We start from the raw sequence: 14,430 nt of genomic DNA on the forward strand, positions 1-14,430 counted from the left end.
CACACATGGTCAAGCATATGATACTCATCTTCGCAGACCATTATGGAAGTCTGATGCAGAAAAATATGCTCAATCACATACCAATGCTAAGGATCAACCACCAAAGCAATTGGATATTCAAAGGCATGCTCAAAATTTGGACACAAGGAAACCCCGTGTCAAATTTGGAGGCAACACACTAGAACAAACTCATGACATTCCTATAGAGTATGGTATACATGGACAAAACAAATATGTCGTTCCTTAGCATGACTCTATACCAAGTGGTCCATATACGCAACATCATTATAGACCTCCTCCATATGAACATGTGTATGATCAATATCATCCATATATGCAACATGCTTCTCCTCCAATTGGTGCCTCAAGCATGGGGTATGGTCCAAGAAGTCGGTCTCCACCTAAGAACAATTTGGAACAACAAATCAAGGATTTACAGAAGAAAATGGAGGACATAAATACACCGAAACCAACTTACACAATGAGAGACATATGTCCCTATCCATTTGACAAAGGCATTCCAATGCCTCCATTTCCTACACACTTTTTGAGGCCTAAGTTTGACAAGTATAGAGGAAAAGGGGATCCTAAGGCACACATAAGACAATTTTTCACAGCTTGCATTGAGGTAGCAGCAGAAGAGACATATTTGATGAGATTATTCCCACAAAGCTTAGGTGATCAAGCTATGGAATGGTTCTCCCAACTCCCAGCTGGAATTAAGTCATGGGGTGATTTAGCAGAGGCATTTATCCAACATTTCTCATACAACATAGAGACAGACATATCAATCACTACCTTGTGCAACACCAAGCAAAAGGATGGAGAATCTTTTTCATCATTTTTACAAAGATGGAGGAATCTAGCCAGCAGATGCTCTTGTGAAATTCCACAAAAACAAATGGTAGAGATGTTCACCTAGAATGTCAACGAAGACATTGGTTATGACCTAAAAAAAGCTTGTTTGTCCACCTTCAAGGACGTCATTGAAAAAGGCTTAGCAACAAAGAAGGTCCTAATTGAACAAGGAGTCATTAAGATATTCAAGGAAAACAAAGATGACTTTAAAGGAAAAGATAAGCCAAGATTTTGGAATAAAAACAAGAACATAGTCAATGATGGTGTTGTTGATGCCAATACAGTGCGACCCAAAATCATTTTTTTTTGGATCAAGCTCTACAAACAATCAAGTGAATACTCAAACAACTTCCAAATCATGAAGGAAGTACACCCCATTGGGAGAACCACTTGAGTCGGTTTTCAAAAAGCTAGTGGCAAACAAAATAATCACAGTTCCAGATTTTCCTCCATATGAGCCAAAGGTTAAACCAAATTGGTGGAATGATGATGAATATTGTGAATTTCATAAGAGCAAAGGACATAAAACAGGAAATTGCCATCGACTGAAGAACATCATACAAGATCTCATTGATAGAGGTGACATTGAGATTGAAGGACACTCATCCAACCAAGAACATGAGATGTTTAAGGAACCATTCCCAAAACATGACAAGGGAAAGTCTAAAGCCACAAATGACCAAACCAACTATACCAGAGCATCTTATAACTATGCTTCAACTATCAATCACATCTCGATGGACAATTATGTCTCTACCATTATCATCAAGGACAAAATGCCTGAGAATTCTACCTAAAGACCCAAGATTGTCCTAAAAGGCATTGGATCTTCTTCTGAAACTACCTTTGAATGTACTGTTATAACTCATCGAGGTAAATTCACTTTGCAAGGTGCTCCAACCAAAAACACAGCTTCCTCATCGACCAAGCCTGAGTATGACCTTGTAGAACAGTTAGGGAAGACACCCGCGCTCATCTCCATCCTTGAGCTCTTACGCATATCCCCCGCACATAAAGCCATTCTTGATAAAATCTTGAGAGACACTGATGTTCCTACTGATTTGAACATGGACCAGTTTCAAGCCATGGTGGGATACCTTTCCATTCCACACTCCCTTACATTCACAGAAGCTGACGATGCCTCTGTAAGTCAGCCACATAACGCACCTTTACACATTGAAGCCTTCATACATAAACATCGAATAAAACGAGTCCTGATAGATGGAGGAGCAGGTCTAAACATTTGTACATTGAGCACTATTAAATAATTGAGATATTCTGATAAAGCTGTGAATTCTACAAACAAAATTACCATCAAGGCATATGATGACGAAGAGCGTTCATCTAAAGGCATAGTCACCTTACCTCTCAAAGTTGGGCTAGTTACAAAGGATGTGGTTTGTCAAGTCCTAGACCTAGATCTCACATACAATATATTACTAGGACGTCCTTGGATTCATGAAATGAGGGCAGTCCCATCTACATATCACCAATACATTAAGTTTCCTCACAATGGAGTTGAAATAACAGTTAATGGAGATCCTAATCCATTCATATACTGCAATAACTTGAGACTGAAAACTAAGACGATCATTCCCAGTAATCGCGAAGCTGTTCCTTCTTCTGCATACATTTATCCCGAGTCATTAAAACCTTCTGCATCAAAATAAGGTGAGCTTAAAGGCAAATTTCAGGACAAGGGCATGGGTGAATACACTTTGAATCAAACCATGTACTTACAAAAAAGTCATGAGTTCACCAAAAGAATATGGAAGACCACATCCTAATAAGCAGGTATCTATCATTATACTCAAATGGGACCCTACTATCTTTCAAAGATGGGGTGAACTAGAAGAGGAAGACTTATACAAAATGCTTTACAAAGACCTTGAAAATGATACACAGGATAACATCAGCATACCATGTGAAAAGTATGGCAAAGGGTTCAAGATTCTACAAAAATTTGGGTATGATAGCAAAAGCCCTCTTGGCTTAAGAAAGGAAGGCATCATTGAACCTTTACAACCTGAATTGACATTCAAAAAGGAACGCTCGAAGGGACTTGGCTTCATGACTTCCAAGGTCCACACTCAAAGGACAGAAGAAGCATTACAAATCAAAGCTGCCAAAATTCAACAAGAGAATCGCTATTCCACAGACTCTAATGAATGGGAATAGGGTTCAGACAAATTCGCCAGTGACTACGAGCTCACCAAGACATTCAGAGAGCCAGATGAACCCACAAAAGAAGAGGAATTTTATGAAAAATTCAAAGTTGGTCAAGAAACAACCTCGAAGGATCCCATATATTCCTTGCCTCTAGATCCTAGGTTGAAATCACATAGAATGAGAACACCTGTCCCAGAATGCGCTCTAGTGATGATAATTTAGATTTGTTCACGATCGAGACTGATGAGGACAGTGCCAACGATGACCTTGATAACTACCTCCACATACCTGAATATAACTGCATCTTCACTCTTAGCCCTGCTAACTTCGAAGACATCAAAGGCCTTCCCCTTGTTCACCACCAACTCATTGACTGGGACAAGGACCTGCATAGTTCGATACATTCCAAAATGATGAAGCATTCATTGATTATCTAGGCATACAAGATGATCCTCCCCTTGGGGACCATAAAGCAGGATACACTATAGAACTCAATAGTGTGGCATATTTTGGTGAGGGTGTCAGGCCTTCTAGTCGCAAAAATATAAAAATAAAAACAAACCAAGGGTCTTATGGCGAAAACCACATTGTGGCGCTGTCTGACCCCAAAAAAGTAAAAAGAAAGGACATATCTGAGGGCGAAAACCTCTCTGAGACACCCAAAAATGGAAGGCTTTACATTCTCCCAGCATCATATGAGGAAAAGTCATCCCTGTTGGTAGAGGAGACTATCAAAACAAACATTGGCACAGAAGAATTTCCACACAACATATTCCTGGCTCAATCTTTGACAGAGTCAAAAAGGTCAAAATTCATAAGTTTCTTCACAGAATGACAAATCAACTTTGCATGGTCATACGTTGATATGCCTGGATTGGATCCGGATTTGGTAATACATCATTTGCCAATTAAACTGGTGGCAAAACCAGTGAAACAGAAATTAAGAAAGATGCATCCACAAGTCGCATTATTAGTCAAAGCAGAGCTTGAGAAATTATTGGATGTCGGATTCATACGCCCAATTGATTATCCCGAATGGATCTCCAACTTAGTGCTTGTCAGTAAACCAGATTGTAGTATTAGAATATGTACAAATTTCAGAGACATCAACAAAGCTTGTCCTAAGGATGATTTTCCATTACCAAATATTGACTTGATTGTCGATCTCACAGCAAGTCATGTGATGTTATCTTTGATGGATGGATTCTCTGGTTACAATCAAATAAAAATCGCATCTGAGGACCAGCACAAAACAACATTCACTTGTCCTTGGGGAACTTTCTGCTGGAATGTTATGCCCTTTGGGCTAAAAAATGCAAGCGCTACATATCAAAGAGCCGTGACTACTATCTTTCATGATCTCATGCACATGACTTGTTAGGTCCCGGAGACAACTGAGAGGGGGCGGTGAATCAGTTGTCTAATAAATTGAAACCAAAAACTAATTAACCAACTTAATGCTTAATACCGGTAAACCAGTTAAGTATGCCGGTAGACAGTGTTAACTGTAAATTGCTATACCGGTAAGGATTAATGCATGAAACATAAACATAAAGTCATAAATAGCATCTTCATATGCTAGATTCAGTACTGGCGTAATGCTGATATGCTTCTATAAAAACCTAACTTCACCTTCAAATGATGTCTTCGTGTATATCCCTGCTTGATCTCGCATATACCTTCACTTAATTCTTTTTCGCATTCCACACTTGATCTTACAAATAAGATCTTACATTTATACCATACCCTAAGACCAATTTTAGTAGGTCGGCTCTACAAGATATTACAATGAAACATTTTTACAAACAATATAATATCCGATGCAATAACTGATTAAACATGTCAGCTTAATGCATTTACAACAATAATAAATCATCTCCATAGCGTGCCATGTTGATCTGGAAAAGATAAACCTGCCAGTGTAACCCTAGATAACCTGGACCTATTTGCCGGTAAAAGCAAATATGCAAATATGAATATACCAATGATTAATTCTTCAAAACAAAGTGTCCACATGATGTCTTCGACATTACCAAGTGTCTTCCATATCATTCCAGGTACCGGTGAACAATATATCCTGCCGATGAACCATATACTAATAACTGTTGCACAGTTTACTTGCTTGCCAGTGAATGTTGCTAGATCTTCAAAGTAGGTGTTGACATCAATGAAAAAACCATACCAAAATACCAAAAATCTCCCTCTTTGATATTGATGGCAACACAAGATGGAAAAACCATCAAAATGCCAAAACAGAAATGCCAAATACAAAAACCAACAATCTCCATTTCTCCTCCTGGGAGTAACATGTGTTTATCCAAAGATTATTTTTCAATACCAATCTTTCCTTAAATGTGTTTTTCAAAATCTCTCCCCAAAAAGATAATGTGTTTTTCCATAGATATCTCTCCCCCTTTGACATCAAATGCCAAAGTCACAAAAGGTCAAGTTCATACAAAATACCAATCAATTCAATATACCAATTACTCCCCCTGAGAAGTAGCTTCCTCATCAAATACCGGAGTAAAAGATTTGTCTTTTTAATTCTGTCAGTTGGTGAAAATCATCAACTATCTAAGTCTCTACCGGTGGTGGTATGACTCCAAGCTGATCTCTGAGATACTCAAAAGTCTCCTTAGGCAAAGGTTTTGTGAAAATATCTGCAAGTTGTTCTTTAGTATTCACATAAACCAGTTTTATCTCCTTTTCTTCAACTTTTTCCCTTAGAAAATTCAGTTTGATAGAAACATGTTTTGTTTTAGATTGTAATACCAGATTCTTAGATATATCAATTGTTGTAGTGTTATCACAGTATGTAGTAATGGGTTCCTTGCATTTTACCTTTATGTCTTTCAACATTTTCTTAAGCCATAATACCTGTGTACAGTTAGTTGCTGCTGCAACATATTCTGATTCTATTGTTGATAAAGATGTACAACTCTGTTTCTTACTCAACCAAGAAACTAATCTCTTTCCAAGAAAAAATGCTCCTCTAGTGGTGCTCTTTCTATCATCTACATCTCCTGCCCAATTTGCATCTGTGTATGCATATAGGTCAAAATTTTCATCTTTAGGATACCATAATCCAAGATTTGTTGTGCCTTGTAAGTACCGAAAAATCCTTTTTACTACTGATTCATGATTTTCCCTAGGATTACTTTGAAATCTAGAAACAATACATACTGCATTCATAATATCAAGCCTGGTTTGTGTCAAATACAGTAAACCTCCTATCATAGATTTGTATCTAGTTGGATTAACAGGTGTAGATTCATCCCTTTGAGATAATTTGTCATTTGTAGTCATAGGTGTGCTTACCGGTTTAGAGTTCTCCATCCCAAATTTCTTTAGTAATTCTTTCAAGTTCTTGGATTGACTCAAAAATATACCTTTATCAGTCTGAGAAATCTGCAAACCTAAAAAGAATTTTATTTCTCCAATCATAGACATTTCAAATTCTTGCTACATTTCAAGAGAAAATTCCTTACATAATTCATCTTCTCCTCCAAAGATTATATCATCAACAAATACTTCAATAATCAAGATGTCATCATTAGTTATTTTGTAGTATAAATTTCTATATGTGTTTCCTTTAGTAAAACCAATCTTCAAAATATACTTATCTAACCTTGCATACCAAGCTCTTGGGGCTTGTTTCAATCCATACAGAGCTTTTCTTAACCTGCAAACCATATCATTGTCATTTGTCAAAGAAAATCCATCAGGTTGTTCAATATATACTTCTTCTTCAAGATCTCCATTCAAAAATGCACATTTAATATCCATTTGATAAACTTTGTAGTCCTTGTGAGCTGCAAAAGCCAAAAATAATCTAACTGCCTCAATTCTGGCTACCAGTGCAAAGGTTTCATTGTAATCAACTCCTTCTTTCTAAGAATATCCCTTACACACTAGTCTTTCTTTATTTCTGACAACCTTACCATCTTCATTAAGTTTGTTTCTAAATACCCATTTAGTTCCAATTACATTTTTATCTTTAGGTCGGGGAACTAATGTCCAAGTATTGTTTTTCTCAATTTGTCCTAATTCTTCTTCCATAGCTTTAATCCAAAATTTATCTTCACATGCCTCATTGATAGATGGTGGTTCAATTTGAGAAATAAGACATACCTCTTCATTTGTCAATCTTCCTCTTGTCATAACTCCTTTAAATTTGTTTCCAATTATCTGATCTTCAGAGTGATTCAATCTTACATACCGGGGTGTCTTAGTTTGTTGTTGTTCTTCAATTATTGTGGAATCTTCTGATGACACCGGGGTAACTAGATCTTCATTCTATATAGGTTCATTTATCACAATTTCTGTTGTTGGTTCAGAGTCTATATATCTTAAAGTTCCTCTGAATTGTTCATCAATCTTTGCATTTGTACTCTCAACAATTTTCTGCAATCTTTTATTAAAACATCTATATGCCTTGCTCTTAGATGAATAACCAAGAAATATTCCTTCATCACTTCTAGGATCAAATTTGCCAATATACTCATCTCTTCTAATATAACATTTACTTCCAAAAATTTTGAAATACTTAAGAGTAGGAGTATTACCAAGTAAGCTTCTAGTTCTAGTTGGACCACATAAATCAGTGTGAATTAAATCAAGAGCATTATTGGATTTTTCTGGAATACTTTTGAAACTAGCTCTAACTTGTTTTCCAAATTGACATTCCTTACAAATTGTATTCTGAGGTTTCACAATTTTAGGTAGATCTCTAACTGCCTTAGAAGTACCGATTTTTACCATGCAATCAAAGTTTACATGACATAATCTCTTATGCCATAACCAACTTTCATCTATATGTGCAATTAAGCATGCCTTTTCACTGTTATTCAAATGAAAGATATTGCCTCTAGTCTGATTACCGGTTGCAATTTCCAAACTAGTTCTATTCATGATTTTACATTTTCCATTTTTAAATTGTAACTGAAATCCCTTCTCAACTAATTGACCAACACTTAAAAGATTATGCTTTAATCCTTCAACATAGTAGACATTGTCAGTGTTATGCTTACCATCAAGAGATATTGAACCCTTACCTTTGATTGAACAGGCTTTTTCATCTCCGAATCTTACTAAACCTCCATTATATTCTTGAAAGTTCAAGAATTTACCTTTGTCTCCAGTCATATGATGTGAGCATCCTGATTCAATGATCCATTCATCCTTTGTTTCAACTTTAGCTGCTAGGGCTTGTTCTCCCAGTTGAGCAGTAGGTGCTAGTTGATCTTCTGTTATAGCAACAAAAACCCATCCATTGTCTGTTGGATCCTCATCAGAATCATCAGTCACACCTTCATCAACAATGTAACAAGATTTATCTTTGTTCTTTTTAAATCTGTATCTTTGATATTCAGGATTAGGCTTGTATGTTCTTCTAGCTTCTTCTCTTAGTCTAGCATGTCTATAAGGGCATCTTGAAGCCATATGACCAATCTTATTACAGTTAAAACATTTAAAGGGTGCTTTACCTTCATACTAACTTCCAATTGGACCTTTTGGCATTTTCCTTGCAAATAGTGCTTCAAGCTCTTCAAGTTCTTCATTCTCCTTTCTGGATTCTTCAAGTTCTCTTGCATAAAAGGATCTCCAGTCTGATTTGTCAAATGATGGAGTAGATGATGTTGATGCTTTAAAGGCCAAATCAGTTTTTATAGTAGCAACAGGACCAAATTCCTCAATTTCAAAGGCTAAAAGTTTTCCAATCAATGTGTCCCTAGTTACTGATGTATTAGGCATTGTTCTCAACTCATTTATAGCAGTAACCTTCATTTTATATGCCAGTGGCAAACCTCTTAATATTTTTGAAACAATTTCATCCTCACTCAGAGTTCCTCCACAACATTTAATACCCAAAACAATTTCATTTACTCTTTCCATAAAAGCAAAAATCCTTTCATCTTCTTCCATTTTTAGATGTTCATTCCTGACTCGGAAGCTTTCAAGTTTTGCAATTTTGACTATGGAATCTCCTTCATTCAGTGTTTCCAAATGATCTCAAATAGCTTTAGCAGTAGACCTATCTGATAATCCCATGATTTGTTGATCTGATAATGCGCTCAAAAGTGCTTCTCTTGCTTTGCAATCATTTTCTTCATCTTTAGCTAAGGTAGTTGGAGCATTCTATTTAGCTACAGCAGCAGTATAACCATTCTTAGTAACTTCCCAAATGTCTTTACCAATGCAATTCAGATGTGTCTCCATTCTGATCTTCCATATCCCATAGTTGGTTCCATCAAGTTTAGGATTATCCTTCCTGAAATAATTAGTAGACATTAGATCTCCTCAAGTTGTTAAACTTCTGCAAAAGAGGACTAAGATCTGATACCAATTGTTAGGTCTCGAAGACAACTAAGAGGGGGGGGTGAATCAGTTGTCTAATAAATTGAAACCAAAAACTAATTAACCAACTTAATGCTTAATATCGGTAAACCAGTTAAGTATGCTGGTAGACAATGTTAACAGTAAATTGCTATACCGGTAAGGATTAATGCATGAAACATAAACATAAAGTCATCCACAACACATGACACCAATGTTTGTATGTGGAAACCCTGTAAGGGGAAAAACCACGATGGGAAACCTTACCCACAATCAGATGATACTATAGATGTCTAAAACTGGTCAACGCTTGCGGAGTCGTATTTTAACATTAGCGCATTGCCTTATTTTAGGTTTTTGCATCGCATTAACATTTCTTCTATGTTGTGTACTTGGTCTTTATCATTTGCGAGCATTGAGTCCTTCTTCTACATTCTTCATTTATCTCGCTCTTGAATTTGGTCTTGTCGACAACAATCTTCAGTCATGATTTTGGTCAATCTTATCCTGTTGCATCAATGTGCAAGCTCATTTGTCATCATTTTGGACATCGTCAATCCTAATTAGGGTTTTGTCCTCTTGTCAGTCTCGTCATTTTGCGATCGATTCGTCATCGATCCTTGTCCTTGATAATTTTGTCGACTTACGATCGATTTGTCATCGATCATTGTCCTCTTTTCAATCTTGTCGACTTACGATCGATTTGTCATCGATCGTTGTTATTTTCAATCTTGTTGACTTGCGATCGATTTGTCATCGATCATTATCGTTTTCAATCTTGTCATCTTGCGATCGATTTGTCATCGATCATGGTCATTTCTAATCTTGTCGTTTTGCAATCTATTTTATCATCGATTGTTGTCATTTTTGTCATTTTGCGATCGATTTGACATCGATCGTCATCCTTCTCAATCATGTCAATTTGGATCAATTAGTAATTGTTCCTCATCAATTGGCGCATTTATCAATCTAATCAGTTATCAGTATGAATCATTTATCAATTCAAAATCATGATCGAATCGATATCAATTATCTTTTGTCAAGACCTAATTGTCGTCCTTGCATTTCTAATTTATCTTCTAGGGTTTCATGATTTATTCATTTAACCTTGTTTGTCATTTTCTCTTCATTTTCCCTCTAGGTTAAATAATTTATTTATTTATCCTAAGTCTTCTTGTCACAATTAAATATTTATTTAATTGGCTAATTAATTCCTCCTATTTTTGTAAATTGATTAATGAATGAGAAATTATTAATTCATTTGCCTAATTTGCATCAATTTCCTAATTTCCAAGTCATCATTTCTAACCTAATTTTCTAATTTCTCCTAAATTCCTAAATGTCTATTTCTATTTCAAAATCTTGTCATAAATCCTTGCATAGCAATTTGTCATAAATTGTCATTAATCCTTGCATAGCAATTTGTCATACACTTGTCATAATTTTGCTATTCCTGATTTGAATTTCTATTCGAATCACTTTCATGCTAATCTGATCTTTTCTCCAATTTGTCTATAAATTGGATGAATTTCTTCAATCAAGGCCCCTGGTCGAATCAATCACGCTTCTAGTATTCTTGCGCTATCGTCTTGTCTACTTGTTTTCACATCTTGCTTATGCACTAGTAGATGAGATCCACAAATAAAGCTATTTGAAGGAGAAAGAAGGACAATGGAGCCACATGAAGGAGATATTCAAGTTTGCAATGGTTTGCGTTTGAATTGATGTCTTGTTTTCATGTCTTTATTGAGTGTTTTTAGGATTCTTGTCACTGCATTTTAGTTTTTGTGATTGAGCTAGGCTAATGTTTATATTTGCTTTGATGATTTCTAGATTCCTATCTACAGATACTACTACAAATAGTAAGTGTACATAAATGGGGTCTGCACATGCAAAAAGACTAACAACCTAGAGCTCACTGCTCAATCACAAAATGGGAGTCACACTGACTACAGTTGAATGGTTAAATCCAATAAGAATGTACTGCACAAAATAGCATCTTCATATGTTGGATTCAGTACCGGTGTAATGTTGATATGCTTCTATAAAAACCTAACTTCACCTTCAAATGATGTCTTCATGTATATCCCTGCTTGATCTCGCATATACCTTCACTTAATTCTTTTTCGCATTCCACACTTGATCTTACAAATAAGATCTTACATTTATACCATACCCTAAGACCAATTTTAGTAGGTCGGCTCTACAAGATATTACAATAAAACATTTTTACAAACAATATAATATCCAATGCAATAACCAATTAAACATGTCGGCTTAATGCATTTACAACAATAATAAATCATCTCCATAGCGTGCCATGCTGATCTGGAAAAGATAAACCTGACGGTGTAACCCTAGATAACCTGGACCTATTTGCCGGTAAAAGCAAATATGCAAATATGAATATACCAATGATTAATTCTTCAAAACAAAGTGTCCACGCGATGTCTTCGACATTACCAAGTGTCTTCCATATCATTCCAGGTACCGGTGAACAATATATCCTGTCGGTGAACCATATACCAGTAACTGTTGCACTGTTTACTTGTTTGCCGGTGAATGTTGCTGGATCTTCAAAGTAGGTGTTGACATCAATGACAAAACCATACCAAAATACCAACATGACTATGGAAGATTATGTTGATGACCTCTTGGGTATATCAATAGACAGAGATACACATCTGGACATACTTTCAGTCGTCTTTGATCGGTTGGAAAATTATAAAGTAAGATTAAACCCCAAGAAATGTGTCTTTGGAGTAACCTCCGGGAAGCTCCTAGGATTCATTGTATCAAAAAGAGGAATCGAAGCTGATCCAACAAAAGTCAAGGCCATCCTAGAGATGCAACCACCAAGAAATATCAGTCAACTTCGATCTTTGCAAGGGAGACTCCAGTCCATATGAAGATTCATAGCACAACTTGCAGATAAGTGTAATCCTTTTCAACACTTGCTACATAAAAACATCAAATTCAAATGGGATGATAATTGTCAATGAGCTTTCCAGACACTCAAAGATTATCTTTTGAATCCACCAGTTCCGGACCAACCTTTATTACTATACATATCAGCTACTTCAACAGCACTGGGGGCACTCTTAGCACGACAAGTTGTTGAGGGCAAAGAAAAGGCAGTATACTATATTAGTCGCACATTGGTCACCAATTGAGCGTGCATGTCTCACTGTGGTCTTTGCTTTGCAGAAATTATGACATTACATGCTAACTCATAAGACTAAGTTGGTTGCAAGGATCGATCTATTGAAATACCTTCTCAATAAAGCAACACTTACTGGGCAACTAGCCAAATGGGTGATGCTCTTGAGTGAATTCGACATTGAATATGTGGATAGAAAAGCAATAAAAGGACAAGCTATCACAGATCAGTTAGCAGATGCTCCCATGTTAGATGATGTTCCTCTAATTTCAGAATTTCAGATGAATCCATTTTAACAGTGCCACATGCAAAGCCTTGGCAACTATACTTTGATGGCTCATACACGCATCATGGGGCAGGAGCTGGTATCCTCTTCATAACCCCTCAAGGGGATTCTATATCTAAATCATATCGATTATCATTTTCCTGCACTAATAACATAGCAGAATATGAGGCATTAACAATTGGATTACGGATTGCAGTTCAGTGGAAGATCCAGGAACTTCGTGTTTTTGGGGACTCTCAGCTTGTAATTCATCAAGCAACTAATGACTACCAAAAAAAGGATGAGAAATTAATGCCCTACAAAAGAATGGTGGATGACCTGAAACAACATTTCACAAAGATAGACTTTGAGCAGATACCAAGAGAGCAGAATAGAGTCGCGGATGCCATGGCTACAATTGCTTCACTAATTGATCTACCACCGAATGAGACCCGCTATGAGTTCTTGGTGGATAACCTTTTGGTTCCCTCATATGAAATCACTCCTACTGAGATGATATGTTTTGTTGGTCTTGAGTCCCAGTTATACGGTTCCATTTTCACATACCTTCATGACAATATCCTACCTCCTAACCTATCCAATAACCAACGTCGTATTTTCATTCGCCAATCTTCTCGATATATCATTTTAGCCGATATCCTATACCGTTGAGGTCTAGATGGAACTCTTCTTAGATGTTTAGAAAATGAAGAAGTTCAAATTGCGTTACGTGAAGTACATGAAGGGATATGTGGTCCACATTCTAGTGGTCCTACCTTAGCCAAGAAACTCATCATGACTGGATATTACTGGCCCAATATGGAAAAATATTCATATCAGTTTGTCAAGAAATGTAAGCAATGTCAACTTCATGGAGACCTCGTCCATGCGCCAGCACAAGAACTTCAACCAATTGTGACTCCTTGGCCCTTTTGTCAATGGGGACTCGATCTCATAGGCAAGATTCACCCTCCATCTTTCAACAGTCATAAATTCATCATCACTACCACAGAGTATTTCACAAAATGGATTGAAGTCGTGCCTCTCACACAAGTCACTGGAAAACAAATTGCTACATTCATTCTCAACTATATCATTTGTCGATACGGTATTCCTGTTTCCATCATTACTGATAATGGGCGTCCCTTCAAAAATCAAGATGTTCATGAACTCTGTGACCGCTTCCATATTACCCATCATTTTTCCACACCTTATTATCCCCAAGGTAATGGTCAAGCTGAGGCGTCTAATAAAACAATCCTTAAAATCTTTAAAAAGACAGTCGACGACGTTGGCCGTAATTGGCATATCCAACTTAATCCCGCACTTTGGGCTTACCGCACAATCTGCACACCTACAGGAGTTATACCCTATTCACTTGTCTATGACACTTAAGCTATATTGCCTATTGAGGTCGAGTTACCCTCTTTACGAGTCTCTTTGCAAAACATTATCAATGATGAAGACTACAGGGTCTCTCGCTTGCAGGAACTTGAACTATTGGATGAACGAAGACAAACTGCTTTTAATCATCTCAAGGCTTATCAACAACAAATGAGTCGCAGCTACAATCATAAAGTTAAGCCTCGCACATTTGAGGTAGGTGACTTGGTCCTTAGAGAAAATCCTAAAAATCAACAAG

This window comes from Cryptomeria japonica, chromosome 9 (assembly GCF_030272615.1).
Source record: "Cryptomeria japonica chromosome 9, Sugi_1.0, whole genome shotgun sequence".
Taxonomy (NCBI): Eukaryota; Viridiplantae; Streptophyta; class Pinopsida; order Cupressales; family Cupressaceae; genus Cryptomeria; species Cryptomeria japonica.